The sequence below is a fragment of the Buteo buteo genome, chromosome 8 (genome assembly GCF_964188355.1).
Source record: "Buteo buteo chromosome 8, bButBut1.hap1.1, whole genome shotgun sequence".
NCBI lineage: Eukaryota > Metazoa > Chordata > Aves > Accipitriformes > Accipitridae > Buteo > Buteo buteo.
The window spans coordinates 3,182,017-3,207,607 of NC_134178.1; the positions used below are offsets into that span (position 1 = coordinate 3,182,017).

A 25,591-nucleotide genomic window follows, 5' to 3' on the forward strand; every position below is an offset into this window, starting at 1 on the left:
GTGTCTAGAAAAGAATCAGATAAATGTGTCAAAAAGTACGACAAGTCGAAGCTCTAGCTAGAGCCTTATTTTGAATTAAACTGCTTAGTTTCAATGGACCAGATTATGGTGACAAAAAAATCAAGGCTGCTTTCACATTTTCCTTGAATTTACAGTTCTGCTTGATGGATTAGTCTTTGATTCAGTGGTATGCTTCAGCTTTAGATGAGCTTGTCTTTGGCCAGTCTGTCCTGTGCCCTGGTATGCTGAGTTCCTAAAACCCTCAAGTTTGTGACAGGGCTAATTAATCACATGGTGACAATGGATTATGTATCGGGGCCTTATTTTCAGAAAATGTTTGTTTGTTCCCTAAAATGAAGCTTTGCATTAGCTTCAAGAGGCCAGATTTTATTTTAAGAGTTGCTCTTAACTTTATAGGCAAAACTACACTTGCTGTTGATTAGGATGACAGCTGAATACAGATCACATCAGTTTGGTCTCAGTGGGAAAAATAATCATTAAAGATCCAAAATGTACCACTGATATACAGTGTCTTAAAACACATTTTTTCATGATGCTTCATAGTAGTTCTTTATAGAAGAGAATACCAAGCAGGAATCTGTAAAGATGCCAGGAACAGACATGACAGGATGGCTGGTCAACCTTTTAGTTGAGCAGGGAGATGGATGAATTCATGTCTATGTTCAGAGGCACATACTGCCTGTGACGTGAGGGCACAGCTCTCCTTGCTGTGGACTACCTGATGTGCTGAAGGTCCATTTACAAACCCCAACTGATGTGCATAGGGGGATTTTGTTTCTGATAACACATCCTTGTTTGTAAAAGTCTTCCTATCTAAATAGTTCTCTAGAGATAACCCCACATTTGCTGTCTTCCCAATTCATGTAACCAGTATGTTTAACCTTACACACATGTTTAACTAGGAAATAATTTCCAGGTTTGATAACTGTAAATGCGCTATGCATCCATGTGAATTCAAAAGCTGTTTTCTTTAAGGAATTGGTATCTTTGTTGTTGTTGTAAGATTCTGATGTATTTATCTATCAGGTTGGTATGCAAAGCATTTGAGTATCATAGCTTTATATCTTATAGTAGTATTTTACAAGTTATGAATTCGATTTCTTGGTTTTTTTTATGATCTCCATTAGTCATATGGAGCACCTGTCACAAACTGGGTATTGTATGGATTCTTGGGCTTTTGGCCTCTGTTAAGGGAGAAGCATACTTTTTGTTTGCACATACAGTTTATTCTCAATTGTCTGTGACTTAGCAGTTATGAGATAATGGTGCATGAAATTTTGGTGTTCCTGCATTATGTTCCAAAGTGATGGTGGAATGGGAAAATCCTAAATAGGTGGTATAGGATGTGCTAGGTAGCACTTTGAGACACTTTGTCTTACATAGTTCATTTTTGGTTGGACCTATTAAATTCTGGTCGTGCTAGACCTGGGCTTTCTTCTGCCAAGCCTTTACACACATTTGAATCTCCAGTTTTGTAGTTGCTCTGAGTTTGGGGAAGAACTTAACGCTGTGGCACAGTGTTGCCTGAAAGTGTCTTGTACCCAGTGCCGGTCTAGAAGTTACTCTGTGAAAACAGGGCTGCTGGGAGCACAGCAGAGATGCCAGCCAAAGTCTGTGGGAGCCAGTCTGCATCTGGCAGCGCTAGTGCTGAGCTCAGTGGAGCACTACTGTCTTGGTAAGTCTTTTCTGTGCAATACAGCACCTCCTGTAGAGCTAAAACTATCTTTTTTCCCATTCTTTGAGATAGATTAGTATTCATTACTCTGGATACTGTGGAGATAACAAACTTTTGAAAATTCGAGAATTTTTCAGGATGACCTGTCATTTTGTGCTTCTGTGTGAGTAGGATAGATTCTGATTAAATACACTGTATATGCCCTCTTCTGCAGAGCATTTTTAGGTAGGTAGTAAATAAACACATACAGCTTTATTAGTTTCTTATTTCCTGAGTAGTAGTTTTTGCCATCAAAGATGACACCTTAATTTTCTGGGTTTTTTTAAGTTGAAATATTTAATCGGGAGAAACACTACTTTAAAATTTTATATTAGTCTTTCTATTCACAGGTTTCCTCTTAACCACTAATGCTAATATAAAAGAGGTGAACGTTTAGTATTAGGAGATTTGGATTCTCTCTATGCAAAGGTTAATTAAAAAATAACTATTATGGAAAAATGTGCTTAGTCTAAATTTAAATGGCCTTTTCTGATGATCAGTAATTGATACTTTTTTTTTTTTAACTGTTGTGGAGGGGACCTGAGTAAACGCAGGTAGTCTTGTAGATGTCTAAGTGAGAAAAATACTGTGTGGGATGAAAACTGAACTTAATATTTGCACTAACACAATTACAGTTCAATTCTAAGTCTTAGCAGAATAATTGAAAGTGGGAAATAGATATTTCAAGTTGAAGTTCTTGAAGCTCATCGTAGCATTCGGTTTTGACGTAGCTGAGAGAATGAGTTTTGATGACTTTTTAAATTGCTGCTTTCTAATTGTGTGACTGAAGACCCTTTCACTGAAGCTGTAGGAAGACTGAGTACTGCAAGCGTCTGATGCCGAGTGCTTTGTACTACCTCTTGTGGACTGTTACTTCTCTTTGTGCTTTGGCAATGCCAATGCACTAAAAGTAGTGGAGCTGTCATGGGGTTCCTTACAGTGACTAAAAATTCTTGTAATTACACATTGCCATTTTTAAAACTTGCTTATAACTATGCTAGTGTTTGATGTGTCTACTTCATTTTGATGGCAGAAGTATTAAATATGCTGTGGAAAGGCCATTTCTAAAGCCCGATCACAGTGCTAGGACAGAGTGTAATCCATAAGAATTTAGTTCTCTGCAGTCAGCCTTGGCGAGATAGGAGCTAGTGCTCGACCTTTATTTACCTTAAGACATGCAGCAGAAATGTAGCAAAGCCTTACAACTCTGGCCATATGTGGGCTGGATCCCGCAGAGAGGTTAGTGTGTGGGATTGCAGTGAACGAGGTGTAATTTACGTGGAGAGTGGAGTAATGGTAGTGAGTTTTCACTAGATGGCGATAGAGACCTTGAGATCATTAATCAATTAAGACTTTCATTTTTGTCACCAAGTGTTTTAAACGTTGACTATCAGATTTTTCAAACGGGTCCTCCTTGTTTATTTTTTTCAGTTGTGGGTCATCTCTAGCAGGGAAGGTGGGGCATATCAGTGTGAATTTGTCAGAATTTAGTATATTGTACATTACAGGTAGACTGGTTAAGTTTCGGTGTATTTTGGAAGAAAAAAACGGGCAAAAATTTGGGGTGGAAGGAATTTAGAACTATAGCTCAGATCTGTTTGACCTTTTTGGAAAATGTAAATGTTTTCCTGTTTTCATCATTAGAAATGCATCGGTTCCTGTTCTTACAACAAATTAAAAAAGAATTCTTTCTGCATTTGCAATCCAAATATTACACTATTGATCTGGAATGTGTGAGAAGGATTCCTCGACCTTCTCCCCGACCCCACCATGTTAGTAAGCGTTTGCCTGGACATTGCTCTTGTTGTAACTACGGCAGTTGCTTGCATGGAAAAGTAATAGGAAAATATTTAATATATTTTTAGCTGTCCTTTAATGTAATTTAGCAACTGCAAACAAGATGAGTCGGTGTTGTACAACCGGCCAGCTCTGCACTAGCAGGCAGTGTAAGGTCATGCCTTTCTGGCCTCTTTAAAGGACAAGTCTTTTGATGAAGTGTCAGTTGTCTGATTTCCCAAATGCAGGATGCCCTCTGCTGCAGGATTTTTCCTACAGGACAGCAAAGTTGTTGAGAGAATTTTATCTGTAGGGAGCTTGGTTGCTAATGGCTGCCACTCAAAGCTGAGGCCTTTTCCAGGTACTTGCTTTTTTCCACATTGTTTTTCATTGTTGCATATTTTTGCCCAAGCAGCTAGAAAACTTGCCTTTGAAAGGAAAATAACACATTTGCTGTTTTCAGCAGTACTAACAGGTAGATCTAGTGTTATAGTATGCAAAATAAGAGGGGGAAAGAGGCAATTGGGTTAATTCCAACTTTCTCATTCAGATCCTTTAGATACATTCTCAATTAATAATTAGTTTAAGGCCGTGGCAGTCAAAAGGAAAGAATAAAAGCATGTTATTGCTGCAGTCTGGGAAAAGAATGGATGAGGGAGGAGAAAGATGACGTGGAGAAAGATGAGCTCATTTTAAAAAAATTAAGCAAGGGTAGGTAAGCAGGTTAATGGCCGTCTGTTGCAATTGTCTTCTGTAAAGAAATCAGGCATCTCTTTTCTTGCTTTTTTTTTTTTTTAAAGTCTTGTTCATCCAGGGAAATCGATCATCAGCTACTTTCTGTTAATTGCACGTGAAGCATTGGTTGTACAGTCTACAAGAGTTGGCATGTGAATGGGGCAGTTGTCAGACTCCTGGTTTCTTCCATGTTGTAGTATGGGCAGAAAGGGGATTGTTAAAAGAGGAAAAGGAGCCCCCTAAAGACTCATAGAAGCATGCTGTCTATGTTTAGACAGGGAATACATCATCAATGTAACGTTTTTGGAAGACATGGTACTTGATGGCAAAGGCTAGGCAAAGAGTTTCTTAATTGCTTTTAAATATAAAAATGGCAAACCGAAATCTTATGAGAAGTAGTGCTAAATTGTTTCAGTGCTCCTAAATGGAAACTGTTGGGGTCAAACCAGTTGTCACTGTTGTTAAATTTATCATTATGTATGCAATTGTGAGCTAGTGAAAAAGCTATGTACGTTACTCTGCATGCTAATATCCAAAATGAGTTAGAATAGACATTTCAAAGGAGAGGCTGCTTACAGTCTGAAAATGCGAACTGAGTACCAAGTAGTAGAAAAATTATGGAACATCTTAACATTCGTTGAAATGAAATATTATTATTGTTAGTCAAGTGCATGAGATGACATCTGGTCTGATAAAGACTTTTGCATCTCCAAGAAGAGGAAATGAAACATTTCAATTAAGAAGAATGGCCAGAATATTTTGGGTGAGGAGGAAATCAGTCTGGAGGGAAAAAATGTATTTTATTTTATTTTGTGTGGTGTGTTTGTTTTTTTTTTCCACTGGACAGAAAGGTTTTATTTAATGGATATTCACCGAGAAATGTTTAGAAAGATTGATCAGATTCGGATTGATTGTACAGCAAGTCAGATGAATAGAGAAACTTTCTTTTTTGTGACTGCTTATTTTAAGATTGTGCTATCACAAGAGGTGTGGTGCCCCTCACTTTCTGACTACTGATTTCCATGGATAGGTTATAGCAATTGCACGGCCCCATGGTGAGTTGGATCAGCCTGGTGATCTGAGTTGAAAACTAAGTCTAGAGGAAAACCAAATTGATTTCTGTTGGATCAATGACTTAGTGACTCACTGCATGCTCTTAGAGCTGGTAGAAAGCGGGGGCAGACCCGGTATGAGATATAAGGCGTCAGGCATGACCAGCCTTTTTTCAGCTCACACCTGACTGTGAAACTGTAGGGTTGATATTACTAGGACGAACATGGGGGTATTGTTTGGTTGTTGTTTTCCTTCTCCTGTACCTCTGTGTCTTCTTATGGTTACCTATCTTGTATTTTGTTCCTGTCTTGCCAAAAGACACAGGTTTTGCTTGAGTCTTATCTTAACCTGGCTGACTAGGTAACAACAAGGTATTCCTCACCCAAAATTCTGGTAAAACTGAAAACCAGGGTACTGGGAAACCTTAAAGAGCAAGGTCTCTGGCACATTCTCCATATTTGAAATGTAACAGTACGGCCCCTTGTAGAAGTCATATGTGTTGGGTAGAGAGGGCTGATACCTCCGGATCAGAAGAGGTAGAGCTGTCTCTCGATATCCCATGGTAACAGGGAAGACTCTCAGGTGTGCAGTAAAAGGTTGGAGAATGCACTTGAATCCTGCAACCCCCAAAGTTTGCCATGCTTCAGCTTTAGAATAACTGAAGAAATCCTTTAATCCTATCTAGAATACTGTAGGGATTATGGGATTCACAAGACAGAGATCCTTTCATGGTTCTCTTCTTCAGATACTGGCATAGACATGTCTCATAAAAGGGAGATACAGGAGCACAGGAGCTTCACCATGAAGGTGAGAGCTTTTGCAACATCACAACACCATTTGTAAACTGCTTAGGTTCTGTTTTCGAACAAATTAATTTTTCAATACCCACTATTAAGTTGGAAGAATACAAATGCTAACTGCTGTCTTAATGTTTTTCTCCAGCCTGTGTATTTGTTTAGCACTACAAGTCTTTGCAGTTTTTGCATTTTCTTAGTTCATTAGTAGCTTGCCATAAAATATTTTGGGGTTTGAGACTTAACAGAAGTTCTTCTTCAGGGTGTTATTGCCTCACTCATTTGCGTCATGCATTTATCTTAAATTAGATGTTGGCCTGTTCTAGAAACCATGGGTTTGTCTACCTAGATGGTAATAAAGTTTTCAGAATAAAAAAGCCTTCAAATTAGGGGTTAAAAATAATTTTCCTTTTCAAGCACTATTCCTGAGAGTATAGGAAAATGATCTAACTGAAGTGTCTGTCTCCCACGAGACTTAAATAAATATTCATACTGTCCTTCAAAGGCACGACACCTTGATCTCATAATCAAAAAGTTTCATGTATTTCCTGGGAATGTTGCCCACTGTGCAAAAGCTTGCTGTTGCACCAGAGACTGTGTTAGAAGCTTTTTGCTCCGTGCACAATTACATGATCTATTCTTTATCCTCTTGGATGAACACTCATTTGAGCCTACTGGATCTGCTGTTTCCAGGTAATGATTTAAGCGTGGTGGTGATCCTACTCTGACATATAGGGAGAGGCTGAGAGCTGGGTTTCTTCAGTCTGGAGAAAAAAAAGCTTAAGAATGGAATTGGTTGTGGTCTTCAACAACCTAATGGGGGCTATCAGGAAGAAGTCAGACTCTTTGCAGAGATGCGTAGCCTTGCACCAGGCAGGAGGTTGGGTTAGATGATGTCCAGAGATTCCTTCGAACCAAAATTGTTTTATGACCATCAGTTTAGAATTTCCTTTAGTTCACACTCAGATTTATCACTAAGGTCAGCTAGATCCAACAGATGCAAGAGTAGCAGCTTGTCATTTGAATTGAAGAAAACTAGAAGAATGAAGACATTTCAGCAGTCTTACCAGGCTGTTTTGGTTTCAAAGCTTAAAAAAAAAAAAAAAAATATCTTTGCCCTGAGTACTTCAGTTGCAGGTTTTGCTGTATAGATCAGGTCGTGTGGTTTCTTGCATGTATGTCCTTTCACTGGGCCTGTGCCAAGATTCATTGGCTTAATTTAGAAGATATGCATGAACAGCTTATGCTATTTTCAGCATTGAAATACACTTAGGAGACAGATGAAACAGTTTGTTCAAGACCTTTATTTATCTGTGGAAGGTGGACTCTCTCTGCTGCAGGTACAATACCTTGTAAGGATATAGGAGATCTTGGTGGGCAACATCAAGAATTCTGCTTCGGACAAAGGATTCTTGAGAAGTAGATGTAGTTTAATGAGCTGGGGCATACCTGATGCAGATCTTTTAATGTAAACAAGCAATGTCAGAAGCAAGGAAACCTGTAAGTCAGGTATCTAGCCTAAGCTAATTTGTTCAGACTTCCTTTGTAGTAGAAAGAAGACAGTGTCAAAGCTGGATGAAATAAATCCCCACAAATTTTAGAGCATGATAGGTGATTGAAAGGCACGTGAAAGCTTAATTTATGCTTGCTCTGTCTGTCTGCTTTTCTTCCAGTGGTTATGCATAATGCAATGCAGGAGATGTTGCTGGTGGTAGGGTTGTCTTTAGCTTCAGGCTATGCCCTTTATCAAACTTACTGGGTAAGGTTTCAGGGAGTAGGATTAAATTATATATGTTGATACCTGCTCCACAATTTGATACTCTGTGTGTTTGCTGATTTAAGCCACTAGAAACAGTTGCTCCATAAAATCCTATTTCAACACCTGGATTAGTTAAAAAAAAAAAAAATCCAGTTCCCTTTACCTTTCATGTTTAGTCTGTTATGTTTTTGTATGTTCTAACTGACAGACTTTAAAAAGAGCAAGACATAGTTTTTTAGGTTGTTGGGGGTGGGAAGGGTTTCCCACTTGTGTCACTGAAAAGCGGTGCTCATCAAAAACGGGGAATGTCAGAATGTCATTTGAACCTTACTGCGGGGATTAGTCCCTGGCAGTCATTTTTCTATGTGAGCTCATGCTAGTCTTGGGGATTACATGAGACTGGAGAAACTTTTAAAATTTGGCTAATGATGTTTGGTAAGCCCTAGTTTAAAAAAAAAAAAGAAAGAAAAAAAAAAAGTTGGTCTTTTGACATGTAGCCTTTATGAATGATGATTCCTGGTTCCTGCTCAGGTAGGGGCAGACAGCCATAGCCAAGCAGTTGCATGGCTGATTCATCTCAGATTGATCATGCCTTGTTAAGTTCATGCTTTCTTTCTAATTACTTGCCTTGTTCATGAAACAGACTGGAAATTGGCAAGTTTAAACTATTGAAGTTATCACAAAAAGCAGGACTGTGTAATAATCTACACTGATGAAGTTCAGGGTCATGTTTCCTGAAATGCCTGGTAAAAAGGGTTTCTGTGATAGAGATATAGAAGACCTTGAGGTACTTTTTTTTATCCAAGGAAAGTGAATCTGTAGAACAGTTGCCAGGGAGAATGATAACTATGGTGAAGTAATCAGTCTTTATATGGGCTGTTTTGCCCTTCAGTTTGGTACTCTGAATTGTTCTGTGTGCAGCTTCATTCTATTAGGCAATACCACAGTTGGCACACTAATAATTTATTTTGTATTTTCTCTGACTGATTTCAGTGCAAAGGATGTTTTCAGTTTTCATTCTTCTTCCTTGATGCTTTTAATTTTACTCGGATATCAAACTGTCGCAGGCTTTGTTGTACGGCAATTTGGAATTGGCATGTGGAAGACTGCCACAAAACCACAGGGACATCTCGGCCCTGTGCTCAAATGTATTGTAACTTTCCTGTTGGTTTTGCTGTGGTTGGAATTTTACTTGTTGAATCCAGAACTTCTTTGGCTGTACCCTTTAATTTTTGAACAACCCAGATACAAGTCAATGATGGCCGATGTTTTGGTTTTGATGTGACCTCCTTAATTTCTCTCCTTTCTCCTTCCCGTCTCCCTCAGAACTCAACATCATCAGCATCTTTAAACTTAGGCAAATACCGTTTTTGTATTTGTTCAGAAATCTGTTGGTTTCTTTAAATCATAATAGCTCTTCTGCCTTGATGTTTTAATGTGTATCATACCTTTTTTTTTTTTTTTGGTTCAATGCATAACTTCATATTTTTCAACTTAGAGTTAAAAGTAGTCATCCTGGAGCTAAAGAAAAATCAATGAGAACCCTTTACTTAGACTGAGAACCCCTGCAGAAAGCTTTGATTAGAGAAAAGCTTTAGATCTGACTCTTATACACAATTGTCCATCAGGTGGCCAGTCATTTTGGCATGTACTACTGTGTACCACAGATGCTAGAGATGGAAAAAGGTCTATTACATCATGTAGTTCATCTTCCAAAGTATGTATATAGTTACTTCAGCAGAGACATAACTCTTCATGGGTTGGTTTTCTTTTTTTTTGTTGAAGGCTGTTGTCCTTCAAGAAGCCACTTCTAATTTTAATTGTGCCATGGCTTTTGATCTGACTGCTTTTTGTGATCACTAATTTTTAATAGATTTAAAGATGGAAGATGAGCCTGCCTTCAGTAGGAACATGTTAATTGACAGGTGTCCTGAAGTTCCACGTTCTTGGCAGTGGTCCAGGATGACAGAGCAGTAATGATTTAGAAACTGCCATTCCTTCCTGGTGAAAGGATTGGAGGAAATCTGTGAAGTTATTAACTACTACTTGCTTCTAACAGATTGTGAGAAGATCATTATGGTGTCTAATTAGTAGAGATTACCTCCTTTACGCAGAATGTTTGGGCTTTTTTTAAATTGCTTTACATGCTGTCTTATGGCTCACACCAATTTTTTTTTTTTTTTTCCTCCCTTTAATGTTCTGGATGGTTACTCTGAGGATTTGAGTAAGGGATCATGTTCCTATCTCTGTGTGGTGTAATTAGTACAGCTATTTAAATGTTATCTGGAACCCATTTACCCTATCTGTCAGTTGCTGCTTAGTTCAGTGGAAATGCTTTTATGTAAATCACAGAACAATACTTCTGACTTGTAACAAGATCAGGCTGAATTTAGGGAACTGAAACACTTCATCCTGGAATAAAAATGTCTTGCTGAATCAAGGTGGAAGATAATAAAAGCTGCCACTTTTAAAATGTGTATTATGCTGACATATGTATATGTATAAATTGAATTAGCTGTGATACTCCTACAGTGGGAAACTTCCCACTGATTCTAAAAAATTCAGGGAAAAGCTGGCACACATGAAATTTTCCTCCCATTTGTTAAGTTGGACCAATGTTCCTTGATATCTTTTTGCAGTAGGCTACAATTTCTGCATTTCTCTTAAGACCAGCTGAAGAGAATATTTGGATTTGATTAGAATATTTGGAATTGATGCCTGATGGGGGAGGGGGGGGAGATGCTTTCCTTTTACTTCCTTTCAAGTAATTTCTTAATGAAAGTGGTTCCTTCAATGACTAGGAGATACTTGCACTTTATAGGGATCTAATGGCATTCTTAATGATACTGATTGCCCTTAGGCTTCTGTGGAAGATTCTGTCCTAATCTTGGCTTATTTTATAACCACATAACAAATACAAATTTTTTTCTTCCATTCAAATAAAAACAACCCTCCCTTTCCCCCTCACTCTCCTTTAGTGTACAGACCTTTTGCCATCTGGTGGATCTTGAACTTTGATTTGATTACTCAAATATTTAAAGAAAATAATTATGAAAGTCTCTCACCTTTCATATATGAGCAAGTCATCTAGTTTTGGGCATTGTTTTTTTTTTTTTTTTTTTCAGAAAGATGGGCTTCTGACATGCTGACCAAGGGAAGATTAATAAATTGTGGCTTTTGTTTGTGTGTCTCAGTTTTCAGCCTGGAGTGTAAGCTTGTGTCACTTTGCTCTGTCATAAATACTGTGTTAAATTACAGCAATTTTTTTTTAAGAAACTGTTTGATTTTTTGCCAGGGATTCCTGAGCCATCTAGTAATAGTTTCAGGGATCCTATTCCTTCTCTGAAAATCAGTGCCAATTTTGGACTGTGCAGCTGTCCCAGTTTCCTTTTCGTTAATTTTCACTGTAGGAATAAATGTTTGTTGTCTGTTTATTATATTAGCTTATTTAAAGTCAGTTATTTCCTTCCCTGTGTAGATCTTGCGTCACACTTTTTTTTTTTTCCTCCTTAAAATGGGAAAAGGAATAGAACTGTCAGAGGAGATCTGGATGGTAAAGCAGTATGAAGTGGCATTTATTTGACTATTCCAGAAATGATCCTTCTGTTATTCCATACAGTACTGCATAGCTTTTGGCTCAGCTGGTCTGCATAATAGGGGAGAGCCTCCCTGCTAAGCCAAGCAACTCCTTTTTGCTTTGAAGAGCATGTAAGGCATGCATGGTAGTAGATTATCACAATTATCAAGTATCAGTACTGACTTAGTATTTGTCCCTGGCCTTTTCCATCTTAAGGAAAGCCTGTTCTGTGACTGTCTGTCTGCCACGCTTTCTGAGAGGAACTGGGGTTAATAGTTTATTAATAATTTGTGTTGTACGTAGAACATCATAGACTTGCTATATGCTCTTGAGCATAAGGGGTTTTTTGCAATTTTATATAACATAATGCATCTTTCACTATTTAAGCTCTTCAGACAGTGTTGGAAGCAGGCATTGTTAATGGTGTTTGGATTTGTATGGTCTCATACGTTTCTGAAATGTAAAAGAAGAAACAACAAACTTGTTGCTTGCTTTGCATAACATGGAGGTGTTGGGTTTTGTCTTTAATTTTCAATATTTGTGTCATGGCCAATAGTTGTTTTAGGACTACAGTTAACAACCATAAAGAGACCAATGACTCGCACTTGTTCCACGGAAGGAAGAGTTGGTTTTGTCTGAGTTTCTGAGCTGTTGCTGTGAGTGCTGGGGGAGATGGAGTTTGGGAAAACCTGAGCCAATATGCATACCCATAATGAAAGAAATCCTTTACATGTTTTGCTTTTAACTGCTTTTTAAATGCAGTAGGCACAGGTGCTTAAATATTAAGTCAGCTGTACTTAAAGTGTTTGGAAAAAAGAGTAGCATGAGCTGCAAATAGATTTTCCTAGACAGCAAGTAATGGATTTCCTTTTTATTATTTTATTTCTGTTTTCCTCTTTCCTGTTTCCATGTTTCTTCCCAAACAAGTACTTGAATCATACTTTTTGGTGTGTGCTTACTTGGGGATGGGGATGGGGGTGGAACGAAGGGAGGAGTGGAATTGTTGATAGGTAGTTCAAGAGGAGATTATTTGTCAAAAAATACTAGCAGCTTCTCTGATAACTGCAGAGCCTTGAAGTTAAAACCTGGAGGAGACACGGGAAAATGACTTTTACCTTAGCATTTAGTTCTGTCAGTGCGTTAAGAAGTTGAATGTGAAGAATAAAATAAAACAATCTGGAGAAGGATAGCTATGGGTCTTGAAGTCACAAAAATAACTTGGAAACACTGAATGCTCAGAACTGGTAAAGAGAAATACTGTGTCATGCTGAAGGGCAAGCAGTTTTGTGAGTCCATTGAGTCCAAAACTGTGCAAGAAGTCAAAAAAGCTTGGATAATTAGTTCTGTTCTGTACATACAATTAAAACAGCAAAAAAGTATTGAGCTTTCTGTAAGTCAAACTTGTGATTCAATGTCTGGATTTAAATAAATTCCTTTTTCCTGGGGGCTGAGAACGAAGCTTCTTGTAGAGAAAAGGGCTTCAGCTGCCTTGCTGTGCTGTGGCTGGTACTGGACTTCCTGGGAAAGAAATGTAGATTGGCTACATGTGAAGCCTGTACATTAGGGTGAGAATCACTGCTTGACTAGGTTTGGGTTTTGGTTTTGTGTTTGGGGGTTTTTTCTTCATTTTTTTTTCCTACAGAAGAGAGCAGCTGGGTAAGATCTGTGAAGTCGTGCTTCCAGCTCTGCTCCTTTTTTGCTGATGCCTTGTGTTGAACTCTTCCTGGAGGATGAAATGTCTCTTGGCACATTTGTTGCCATCTGCTGTTTGTCTCTGTTGATAAGGCTTAGTTAGCACTTTTCCTAGGAAAGTGCATGACATAGTTTCAAAATCTGCTCCATTTACCTGTTGCTGTGGGACTAGGCAGGCCCTGCTCTAAATGTTTTCCAGCTGGTACATATCATTACTGTTTCAGATGACTAACATGAAAAATGATAATTGAAGCTACAAGCCTATTACGTAGTAAGCTTTAATTAGTTAAACTGCTTCGTATTCGTTTACTGTTGGTGCTAATGCTCTTGAAATTAATTGGCACTAAAGGGGGTTCAAAGTTTATATGCAATCATTGCTGTTATAATGTGCTATATTACTAGGTAACTTGGATTATTAGGTGATTTCATTCTCGATTATTGCTGCAAGTTAACAAGGCCAGAGTAATTATCTCATAAACAATAGCCTTGCTCGCAAGACAGATGCGGCCAGACCCTTCCCGTGGAGTTCGAGTGCCCGCTGAATTCTAGCGTATAGGCAAGGGAAGGTGATCTACGTATGTCACCCAGCAGCAGATGGGGAAGATTTTTAGAAAGTGGGATAGCACACTTTCAGATCTTCTGTTATGCTAATAAAGTTTTTGTGTGAGAATGATAGCAATGTCAATAGCCGCAATCTATCAATGACATCAACCCCTGGCATGTGCAAGCCATCAAAGCAAACACAGAATGCCTTTGTATGCATAGCTGGACAGTATAAACCAGTTGCTGCTAGAGTGAAGGTCATCTCTCATTTTCCTAGAATAGACTAAATACCTAGCATACACATTCATTAAACTTTTTTTGAACAGAAGTTGTGATTTGGTTAAAATGGAAAATTTAGAGTCATGGGAATTGCTGGACTCCATAGGAATTTAACCCCTAAATAGTTATTCTGTTGTTTGCCACTAGTGTACTATAATGTGGCTTGTATCAGCCTACAAGTGTCTGATAGGAGAAATAATAAATTTACTGGAGTAATATGATCTAGTAAGTATAAAGGATTATTAAGTAATAAATATTTAATACCTAAGTTCATATTTAAGATGGTAGGGCTTACATCAGAAATTAATTACAAGTGAAGATTATTTTCATGAGTGAAAAAAGGAAAAATTACTACGGTGAAACTGTGGAATAGCAGTATGACTGAGTAGTGCCAACATGCACCTCTTGTTGGTCACTCTCCAAATGCCATCAGGAGGAGGTTCAGGTGCTGAATCTCCAGATTTGTAAGTGTCTTGATCTGGGTTCTGATACTATTTTAAGTCCCTCTTTACAGACAGCATGCAAATCTTTATTTAGGACCATCTTTCAGGAACTGCACGGAGCAGGTCAGGTATTTATTCCATCCCAGAAACTCCTGTTTCCAGGAATGAAAAAGCCTAACCACTAGATAGATCTCCTTACTTTTCTCTTTCTGTCACTTACATTCTTAAAGTAGAGGTTGAGAAGAAGTTTAATAGATTTAGGACTGTACTTTGTAGATGGACATGTCTCATGTACGAATTTTAAAGATGTCACTGTGTTTCAAGTGAAAAGGGTGGATAAGTACTTTGCATGATAGGCTGCTTAGTGTGTTTTATTAGAAGCATCTGCGGAATTTTACAGTGGATGGTTCTTTGTAGCCATAGTAATTTTGCCCTTTTTGAGTAGTGTCAGCTTACAAGTTAGAATCTGGAGTATGCAGAGACATTATAAAGACTTTAAATACTGACGCACATGCAGTGGGTCAACTTTATAGGCACAGTTCTGAAGGTAGGATTTAATTTTGCGTATTTTAAGCTATGGTATTAAACCTACTGTTTAGGGCGCTTTTTTGTTCTCATTTTTAGTATTTACAACTATGACATTTAATTTTCTCCTGTAAGAGATTGTAGTTGCCCAGAATCAAAACGATGAGGAGTGCAGAAAAGAAATATCTTCATGACTTTCTCATAACCATTACCCTTCAGGTGAGGAGTTATAAATGTGGAAGTACTGGACACTGCAGCTTAATATATGTGCAACCTGCGAAGATGTAGAGGAACCTAAATGCCCATTTCAGTTGTTTTACACTTTTCAAGGAGGAAGGACGAGTAAGAAAGTAACAGAGTAAGAATACTTTGTTAAATCATTGCACCGTAGATGTGATGCTATTAATGGTATCTATCAAGTGCATCTATTTGATAATGTAGAGGGTTCCTCAGCAGTGGATTCATTTTGATATTTCAGCCTTGAAACCAAGTTTCCTTGTTTGAATCTACTAAAATTGTTGGTGTCGTGTCTAATAACCCATCTGCTTCAATAATGATAAAGCCTCCTACTTAGTCTGTCTACCTCAAGGGAATAATCGAGCAGCCATTGTGACAAGACTTCTCTGAGCCAACAAAATACATTTTTCTCCAGGAGTTCCCTTGGAAACATAATTTATTTTTAAGGCAATAGTGATAGGGGCCCTGAAATGAGGCTCAATGAGGAACAAATATCTATCTCAAGTTGTCTGTCATGGCCAGTGAAGTGACAAAGAAAACACCAAAAAGCCAACTTCACCTTATTTAAAAGGGAGCCAGATATCCTTATGAATCGGATTGTGATGTGTGTTTTTAGGGGGCTGGGCTTTATGACTCAGTCCTGGATTTCTTAGTAGGCCTTTTAGCCATGCGGTAGACTGCAGGCTGCTTCAGTTTTTCTTCATAAAGTGTTGAAGCAATTGTGTTGTTTTGGTTTCCTGCTGTGGCAGAGACCGTTACCACTCAGAGGAGCCAAGAATCAAAATTCTGTAAATGTCTGATGTCCCAAATGTGCGTGGTTTGGCTTGGCATCTGTAATTCACCTCTTCATCCTCTTTCCTCCTCACTGTCTTATGGGTCCTCTTACATGATCAGCTTCTTGTGTTTGTTGGTGCAGATTCAGAGTCGCTGCAGTTGGCAGCATAAATGAACCATGTTTCAGTTCTTTGTTAACTTTGTGGCAAAGGAGTTGCATAGAGATAGCGGTGGATTTCCCATCATTTGTGTTAAATCAAGATCATATGCCTTGCTTCTAAAAATTATGCTGTCACTCAACCTGAAGTTACAGGCTTGAAGTAGAGACTATTTAGTAAAATTTTACGGCCTGTGTGCTATACAGGAAGGTCAATAAGGAATCACTGCAGTCTTCTGCCACACTGAAATCTTATAATTTATGTGACAGATGACTTGGATAGAATTTGAATGAATTGGGTATCTTTGATAAAGGTAATGCTGCATAATTATAAGAAGTCATGTGTGGTCAGCCAGAGAAGGAACAGTGTATTACCCATCTGGCACAACATAAAAATATTTGTACTTAAAAATTGGTACTCAGTAATCCCTTAGATTGGACCTTTCAATATTTACCTTGTTTAATGCTCAGGGGATTCTTTGTTCATGTACTTGATGTTTATAAGAGGTTTCCTGTAATTCCTTCCCAGGTGAGCACAATCTCATATCTTTAGTTTATTTTAAGGAAATTGTTTGCTGTATTCTACATCTCTGTAAACCATTGTGCAAGGAGAAAGTGATGCTTCACTTGTCTCAATTCAGTCTTGAAATTATTCAAGTGTCAGAGAGGCCTGAATGCCTGAGCGTGGTTCAGAAAGAAAGAAAACAAGGGGCCCTCTTACCCCAAGTGTCACATAGTCAAGATCTAGAAAAAGTTGTTCTAATTATTTTTTTTTTCTCCTTCCACTTCCCTCCTTTTCTTTTACCTCAACATACCTTAGTCAAACATTAACTCTTGAGGTGATGCTTTGACTCATATGTTTATACATAATTTAGTCATGTCACTGTAGTATGGATGCTGCTTGTTTGACACTATTTTTTGGTGGTTTTGCTGTTGTTTCCAGGGTTCAGAATATTAAAAAAGAATAAATAGGTAAATGAATAAATGAAGAGCTGAAGACACAGAAAAAAACATGTACAATAGAGATAGGGGAGCCAAAACTTCCTCGCGTATCTCCTTAACAGGTAGAAAATGTAGAAAAAGATGCCGCTGACTCCACAGGGGTGGGGTTTCTTTGTGGTGGAGGAAAACCTTTTGGAGCAGGTCTCGCGTACTTACATGTATAAGGATACTGGAGGCGTATTGTACAACTAGATTTTGTTTCTTGCTGACCTGCCTTCCTTACAAATTCTTGTCTGTTTTAATAGCTCTCTTTCTCCTTCCCTTCCCTCCAAAGTGTTAGATGTCTTCGCTGCCAAAGCATCCACATTTTGTGTTTCCAGTCACTTCCCAAATTTGTTATCACCGCTGCTCTTCTTTTTTGGCCTCTCTAGTTGAATACCATGTTGCTTATAGATCAAGGTGGGAGCCTGGAATTAAGTTCCCAAACCTGTTGTGTAAAATTCAACTTTCACAGCTGTTCGATTTCAAGTGAGGTGTTCAGGGTATGGGGTGGGTTGAGGAGGGGAGGACCAGCTGCTGATGAACTCCAGGGTGATGCAGGTGCCAGCCAGCAGCATTTGCCTGGCTGCTCCAAACTGGCTTTTCTTTTAAGAGGATGAAAGTGGGAGTTGCTGGCCAGACTCTGGTTTGTTTTCTGGGTAAACCAAATGGAGGGGCCATTTTCTGCCTGGAGAGCAAGGACCTGCTTTTTGCCTGGGAGGTAGGAAGGGAGGGATGATGTTCTGGGTCCGTCAGGATGCTCTGGCCATGAGTGGTGTATTGCAGTTGCTGAGACATACCCAGCAGCATGTCCTGCGCCAGTGCTCCTTTTATTCTTTCCCTGCTCTGCTCTTCCAGCCCAACCAAGGCATTCGCCAGCGGCTCCCTAATAAACTAACGAATGTGCTGCTTGTGGCTTGTTGCTGTAGGAGCAGAAGGCTGAGACGGCTTGCACCACTGCATGAAAGATTAAGCAGTCAAGTCTGTCTTCACTGTATTTCTCTGTAGGCGGGTTTTTTGTTGTTTTTCCAAGTACTTCCACCGTCTGTCTGTGTGGGGACGTTTGAGCTGTATGTTACCGCTTACCCTGTTGTTTTGAGGTGTGGTTTCCTAGCTTTCTCCCTACTATACACTCGACAAGGTGGAGTGTCCTTGAACCTGCCCTCCCCTTTCTAAAGCAAAGAATGAGAAGCCTTTAAGCAGCTTAAGTGTCGGCCGTGTCGCAGCTGACAGGAAACCGATCTGCCGCTTGGCCCCGCGCGGTGCAGCCTGACTTGCCGGTGGCATGCACCCGGGCTGTGCAAGCCTTGCGAGGGCTGGGGGGGTGCATGCCGTGGGTCCCCTCTGCGCCCCAGCGAGGTGGAGTTCGGCTGTGGACGTGGTCAGAAATCACTGTCTGTCCCAAAACGTTGCGGCCGTTCGCCACAGCTGTCTGTCCTGTCAAAACAGGGACTCGTCTCAGGGTTAAAGGTTGATGAAAACTGTTGCTAACTTGAGATGATTGATGTTGGAAAAACTAATTAGTGAGCAGGGGCAACTAATTTCATCACTTGTAGCGTAGTTTCTCTTCAGGTTTTGAAGAACTTTGCTGAGGGGCACCTATGTTACCAGCTTCTTTCTTTTTAGTTGAAGTAGGGATGTATGTTCAGTGGACTGCTTCCAAGAGGAAAGACGCTAAATTAATAAGCAGCTCTTGAATTTAATTGTGAAGGATTCCTGTGTGATCTCCAAAGGGTGGAGGGGCTGTTTTTGCTTGGAGATGGATATGTCAGATACCCTGATGAAATTTTCAAATGAAATATCTTGTGATAGAGTTGGGAGCTCATTGGCTCTGCTCCGCGATGGGAGGTGTTCTCTGTAGTTGGGGAGGTAAGAGAGGAGTGTTAAAACAGTATTCTGGTAACATTACTTTGGCTTATTCAATTGCTGATGACAAGACAATGTGTTTCCACTTTGGTCCACGCTGCTAAAGTGTAATATAATTATTTGTATTAGACACCAACCACCTGTTAATATCGTTCTTCTAAAGGTCATTGTGTGGTGCCTTGCTGTCTGAATTTAACGGCCCTGTATCAGGTTTGTTGGTCACTCTTTTGTGTGACACCAGACAAGTGTTTGTGGGGAAAGAATGTGAACCCGATACCCCAGCGGCTGGGGGAGAGGAGAGGACCGGGGGAGAGGGGAGGACTGGGGACAGGCTCTGCTGCTGCTATTGTTGGGCCACGGGGCCAGGGCTGGAAAACACGCCGCTTCCTTCTGAGGTGCTTTCATCTAACATAGACGTTGTTTGGACCAAAAATAAATTGCAGTAATTTCCCCGAGAGGAGCAGACTGATGTCTATAAACCCTAAGTTTTTGGTACCCCTGGATGTGTAGGGGCACTGGGTTCCTGACCTGGGCTGGAAAGGAGGGGAGGGGAGGGGGTGCTGCTCGGCTGGCTGGCCAGCCTCCTAATGCCATGAAAAGAAAGTGAGGTGGTGATAATGTAATTGTGCCTGGTGACAACGGGTAGATGCTTGATAAGTTATTTTTAAACATATGGTGTTGGCAGTTAACCTTAATCCTGGTGTTGGATTCATTTATTAATGTCTGTACAGTGACCTGAAAATGCAAAGCACTGTATCATTGAGAAATGTTGACCTTGTTATCCGACAATTTTTAATTAATTTTGCTGAATACAAGGGTGGCGTGCGTTTAACTTGAACTTTCGCTCTTCCCACCTGACCTGGTATTAGCTTTTGGGAGAGGTGGGGGACAGGTAGGACTTGTGGATGAACAACTTCCGTGCCTGGATCCGGTAAATGTAGCAGATGCAAGTGACTGCTGCTGCAGGGGCTTAGCTGAATGACTTTGTTTTCAAATTTCCAGAAAATGAAAGCTTCAGCTGCCAAAAGAACAAAACAAAGCACCTGGTTTACCACATGGTGTAGGACATTCCAGCACTTGCAAAGGGGGAGGGTTGGCTTTAAGCCATCTATATTCCAGCGTCATTAGTAACTGCTACTAACTGTTGGATTGAATTGCTGCTGGCTGAGAAAGAGCAAGGGCTTTTAGAGTCTTCTCTACAATTGAAAATAGTCATATGAAGAACTCGATTACTGCCAATTTTATAAGGATCTCACTTTTATCAGTTGCATATTTATTGGTTCAAACTATTCGAGCTTCATTATGCGCATGTAGATAGCTCGTTGTGTTTGTCTGAAATGGGTCATTAGGGTCTTCAAGCATCCTGGCTTTATAAAAATCTAATTGATTATTTCTGCTGTGAAAGAGTTAATGAAGGATCACTCGTGGCTTTTAATTTTCAGCTAATTAAAAGGAACGGCTGTTTTTGCCTTGGCACTCATAGTTAGAAGTGCCAAATATAGGATTTCTTTGTGTGAGAGTTGAAGGGTGAGGAGGAGGGGGAAAAGTTACATGTAAATCATTTAGCCATTAACCTAATGTGGTGGATTTATAAATCCTATTACTATAAGCCCTTTTCATTTCCACTGAGGCCTGACGTGCGCTTGATCCTGCTAATGTAAAATTCATTCTGTCTAAGTGATTACTGAAGTAAGACACTTTTAGTCAATTTTAATCAGATTGTGTGAAACTTGCTTGAACACTAATGTTAAGTAAGACATGGACACAGTTTGGCCATGTCTTAATTAGCCTTACAAATCAGTTAGACTAGGAATCAATCAGTGAGCCAAGTCTATGAACCTTTTGACACCTAATGCTTTCTGTGGGGGGAAGATCTATGCTGAGGTCTGAAAATACAGGGCTTGGAAGCAAGATTAAGATTGTAATTTGGTGTTCTTGTTTTATGGTATGCTTCGCAGTCCCTCACAGTGTGCAAGTCCTTTACGATGCAGCCCTCATTGGTGTTTCAGAGTTGAGGCCAGTGGGGTGCTTCCCATAGCCCATCATAAATTCCCGTCTCCGCAGCAGGAGCAGCAATTGGAGTGTTTTTCTGAAGCTGCTTCTGCTCCAAGATACGTCTGTTATTTTGGCAGAGGGGGGCGAGGGACAGCTTATCTTAAAGCGTTGTAACCTCTGCCTTCCAAGCATTCACTGAGAATGACTGACTTGGATTCATGGGACATCTACGCTTCTTGGGTATAGCTGTCCCCGCTTTTTCTGTAGGGAGACGTTAGTATGGAAGATGTCTGCTTCACAAGCCCCTCAGATATTGCTCGCTGGTGAGATCAAAGGTGGTTTTTGTGAAATGTCATCTTTTGAAAGACAAAGAGTTTGCTGTTTTTAATGTTTCTCCTTTTTCATTGCTTTTTAAGTAGGCTTGGCTCTGACATGAGCCTCGAAGTGACTTTCACTCCATGTTAGTTTACCCAGTTTTTGAAGACTGATTACTAGCCGGTATCTTTAGTATTCTCATCATGTAGAATTTCTGTATTGGTAACAGCTTTTGGTATTTTCTCTTAATATATGAAACATTTCCTTTTATTGCCAAGATGCTTGGAAAACTTGTCATGTCCTTGAAGGATCCCATAGAAGTCTTTGCTGGTTATTTTGTTTTCCTACTGTTGCTTGTGGTGTCTTCTGCAGCACAGTGAAAAGCCTTAGGAGAAAAGGATGCTTGTAATATATGGAAATAAAATGTTGAATACCAGAAACAGCAGATGTTCTCTCGAAGTAGGCAACATCTTTTGTAGAAGTCCCAACGGTATGTGCATTGTGGCTGTGCTGGGAGCTTGACTCTCTAACCTGGTGGAAGACAGGCCCATTGTAAATGACCAGCTTAGACTGGAGATTTTGTTGTGCTGTTGTGGAAAAATTACCTGCATGATGATTTTGTTTTTAAGCTTGAAGATTCAACCACCAGCAGTGTCAGCAAACCCTTTTCAAAAGTCACTCTAGAAGTCTGTATGCTACAGGCTTTGTAAGTTGTTTTTATTGCTCAACTTCCAGGCAATTTAAATATCTTTTCTCCTCTGTCTAACCTGTTAAATTACCTCTCTCTGTTAGGGTGAGTGTACCTCATTTAGTCAGATGTTACTTAGTTGATGATATGACTGCAAGCACATGTGGAAGAGAGAGGGGAATATGTTTTTTGCTTGATCTGAGTGCCTCTTTGTCTTCTGTTCTCTTTCATGCAGTTACTGTTGGTCTGCCAGGTGTGCCTTTTTGAATGAAAATGAGAAACTTCTTTAGTGTAGAACTCTTACAGTGTGGTTGGGATGAGGCTCATTTGAAAAGCTTTGAAATTAGATGTTAATTACCTTTCTCTTCTACTGGATAATCTTCTGTACTTTAACCAAATAAGGATAATCTTCTATACTTTAATCAAATAAATATTCAAATACTTTGAATTTGCCATATTTCAGCTTTGTGACAGTTTTCTTATGTGATGGATTGTAGCAGAGCAACTAATCATGAAAAGGGAGAACTGAAACAGAAAAATCATAGTAGTTCAGGTGGATGAGACATCTGATCTATTCTAGACATGTAGTTAAATGTAGTTGATCTGAATAACCATACAGTGATGGGCTAGTAGATGAACTGTCGAGGTTCATGTCAGCCTTTTTTTTTTTTTTCCTTCCCCCCCCCCCCTTTTTTTTTTTAAGATTGTAGCTGCCAGTATCATAAGATCAGAAACTCAAGAAAGATGTAATGAAGTCCATTCTAGATAATATTTTAGGGTAACGTTTTTATTGATCTTGGTCAGATTGTGGTTGGTTCTTGACTTTGAATATTAAAGTGTATATCTTCCTATAAATGAACATAAAGGACCCAGGATACCCTGCTTCAGAAAAGAACATGACCTATAAAAGAGAAAAGATGTCTCTTATCAGCTGTATTGCATATATATTTCCTGGGAAAATCCTTTCAAATATCTTGTTTTGCAGCTCATCAGGACATTCTAAAAATAGCGTCACCTATGTCAGAAAGCAGCAGTATCTCTTAAGTGTTCCAGAGGTTGGTGGGCAGGTGTGTTTTTTTTTTTACCCGGCAGATTTAATGTGTTTTTTAATAAGTAAAAATATCAGTATTCTTGAGGTTGGGCACTTGTTATTCTTCTGATCTCTAAAGGGAATGTGTATGGGCTTTTTTCATGGTGTTTGTGTCATTTAATGGTAAGACTGATATATTTGTTTGTTTGTTTACTGAAACACAGGAGGCTCTGTCTGAACATCAAGTGCATTTTTACTGTGAGGGTGACCGAGCCCTGGCACACGTTGCCCAGGGAAGTTGTGGAGTCTCTGTCCTTGGAGATACTCAAAGGTGTCTGGACATGGTCCTGGGCAGTCAGCTCTAGGTCATCCTGCTTGAGCTGGGGGGTCGGACCAGATGACCTCCAGAGGTCCCTTCTGACCTCAACTCGTCTGTAATTCTGTGATTTTGTTTATATTTTTTTTTAGTTCAAACCAAGTCTTAGAATACCCGAAAATTCCTATGGGGATTTCTATTCTTAAAATGTATCCCTATCTTTCCTTCTGTGTTGGGGGTTGGTTGGTTTGTTTGTTTATTCTAGACACCTGTAGTAATCTAAAGGCATTAAAAAGAAGCTTAGCAACATTTGTATCTGTAATAGCAGTGGATGAAGTCAAGCCACTGTCGACCAGTGCTTCTGGTTGGATTATTATATTGGCACTAAAACTTCTCTCAGGGCCCTGCAGGTCTCATTTCAGGTATAATTCTAATGAGAATATTGAATGACTGGTGTGACAATAATGTAAATTAGTGCTGGTGCCTTCTATTTAAACTGAAAAGTAAGAGCAAGAGAGAGCTTTCAAAGAAGGCTTCCTTGGCATATGAGTGAAAGCTGAGGGTTTTTATTAATGATTCAAACTCCTGTAATAAGAAGTAGGAAAGCTTGTTAGCTATGTTTTTAGATTAAACAAAACCTTTAGGTTGTGATGTTCTTTCTTTAACAGAATTTGTGGGATGAAGAATTTAAATGAAAATTTCCAAAGTCAAAGATTGATTGAGTTAAAGTATGTAGCATGAAATCAATCCTGTCAAATTGTAGGGAAATAAGTGAGAGATTTATAAACATTGTTAATGTTTTAGAAATCTAGTTTTGTGCAAATGTGTTTTGAATTCTTTACAAATGAGATAACAGTAGGTCTAAATGACAAATTAAGGATTTAAAAAATAATCAGCATGCCTCTCTTGCAGTAATGGATTTATGGAGGTAGCATGCTTTAGTTGCATTTATAATTAAGGTTTTTCCATCATTAGAATAGAAATATATTCCTGTTGAGCAATATCATTTTAGGTGAATTATGTGGATTGAGTGAGTGGCAAAACTCCACTACTTTAATCCGATGTGTGGCTAAAAGTCAGTATTTGGATTGGACTCCTAGAGGGTCATGTTGAAAGGTTAAATACATTTGTTTGTTTTCCTAGTCTTCATATTTCCATATTCTTTACAATTAACAAACAAATCCATATCCTGTGGTATTATACAATGACAACTTAACAACTTGGCTTCATTAGCAATGAAGCCATACTGCTATTAATTTCAAAACTCTAAATACTGAAATGGGTGGGCTGTACGTGGAGTGCTTAACGACAGACTAATGCATAAAAGTAACTTCTGAAACTGTCATTTCTTTGCATGAGTTCATAGTCCTGAAAAATTAAATTGCATGCTTTGATAAGCCTCTAACTTTGTTCTGTTTTTAAAAACAGTGTAAGTGTCCTCGGTTATGAGACAGGTTACAAATGGTATTAAAAAAGCCCTAGACTGCAATTTCAGGTAATTGACCAATTGACGATTAACTGCTGAAATCTTAAAGGCTGATAATAAGGTGGTCCCTTTCAGGAATTTGCTTTTGCATGAAGCTCAGCTTTTCTCAGTTGGAGTACTCACAAAATTGTGTCATGGAGCATGTTTCTGTTTCTATGGGAGGTCCATGACATCAAATATGGTTCCATCCTTAGCTCCTTTAAATGTCTGTAACATGTATGTTATTGTGGATGTCTGTGGATAGGCAATAGTTTCCATTGGCATGGGCTCTTTTTTCTTCTATGTCCTTATATGTAAAGTCTGGAAGGTGAAGTTGCCCCAACCTACCCTACAGTTCCTATTCCTGACTTAGAGTTGCAAGCCCTATTTAACAAGCAATTTAGGATTGTTAACTAGTAATTTTCTTTTGTAGTTAGTTTAAAAATAGCTAAAAACCTTAAATGAGCTTTTTTTTTAAAAATGTATTTCTACATTGAGATCTAAGTATGGCAGAAATTAGCCATACATCTTATAATCATCTGGTAGGCCAGTAGATTTTATTTCTGACATGCTTTGTAAGTGCTTGCTTTGTTTTGGGGGGATCTTTTATGTCCTGAGGAGCTCCATCTTAATTTTTTTGTCAGATATATCTAGAGAATTAGGGAAGCTCATTTTGAAGAGATACTCTAAAAAGACTGTGTCTGACTCTGACAAACCCTCAGGAGCTCTTTCCATCTGCATCCAAGTCAGGTTCATCAAGTGTTGTACAGTGGTCACACTGAACAAATAGGAAATCTGACTGAGGCTTCATGCTATTAACCATGCATGTTCCTTGTTGTCTTTTCACATCCTTGGA

General features: G+C 39.1%; 1 protein-coding gene across 1 annotated transcript in view; it reads left to right on the forward strand.

Moving 5' to 3' along the window:
- Nucleotides 1-25,591, forward strand: part of POLA1 (DNA polymerase alpha 1, catalytic subunit) — a 200,313-nt gene that overhangs the window by 36,481 nt on the left and 138,241 nt on the right. The gene's annotated exons all lie outside the window — the stretch shown is intronic.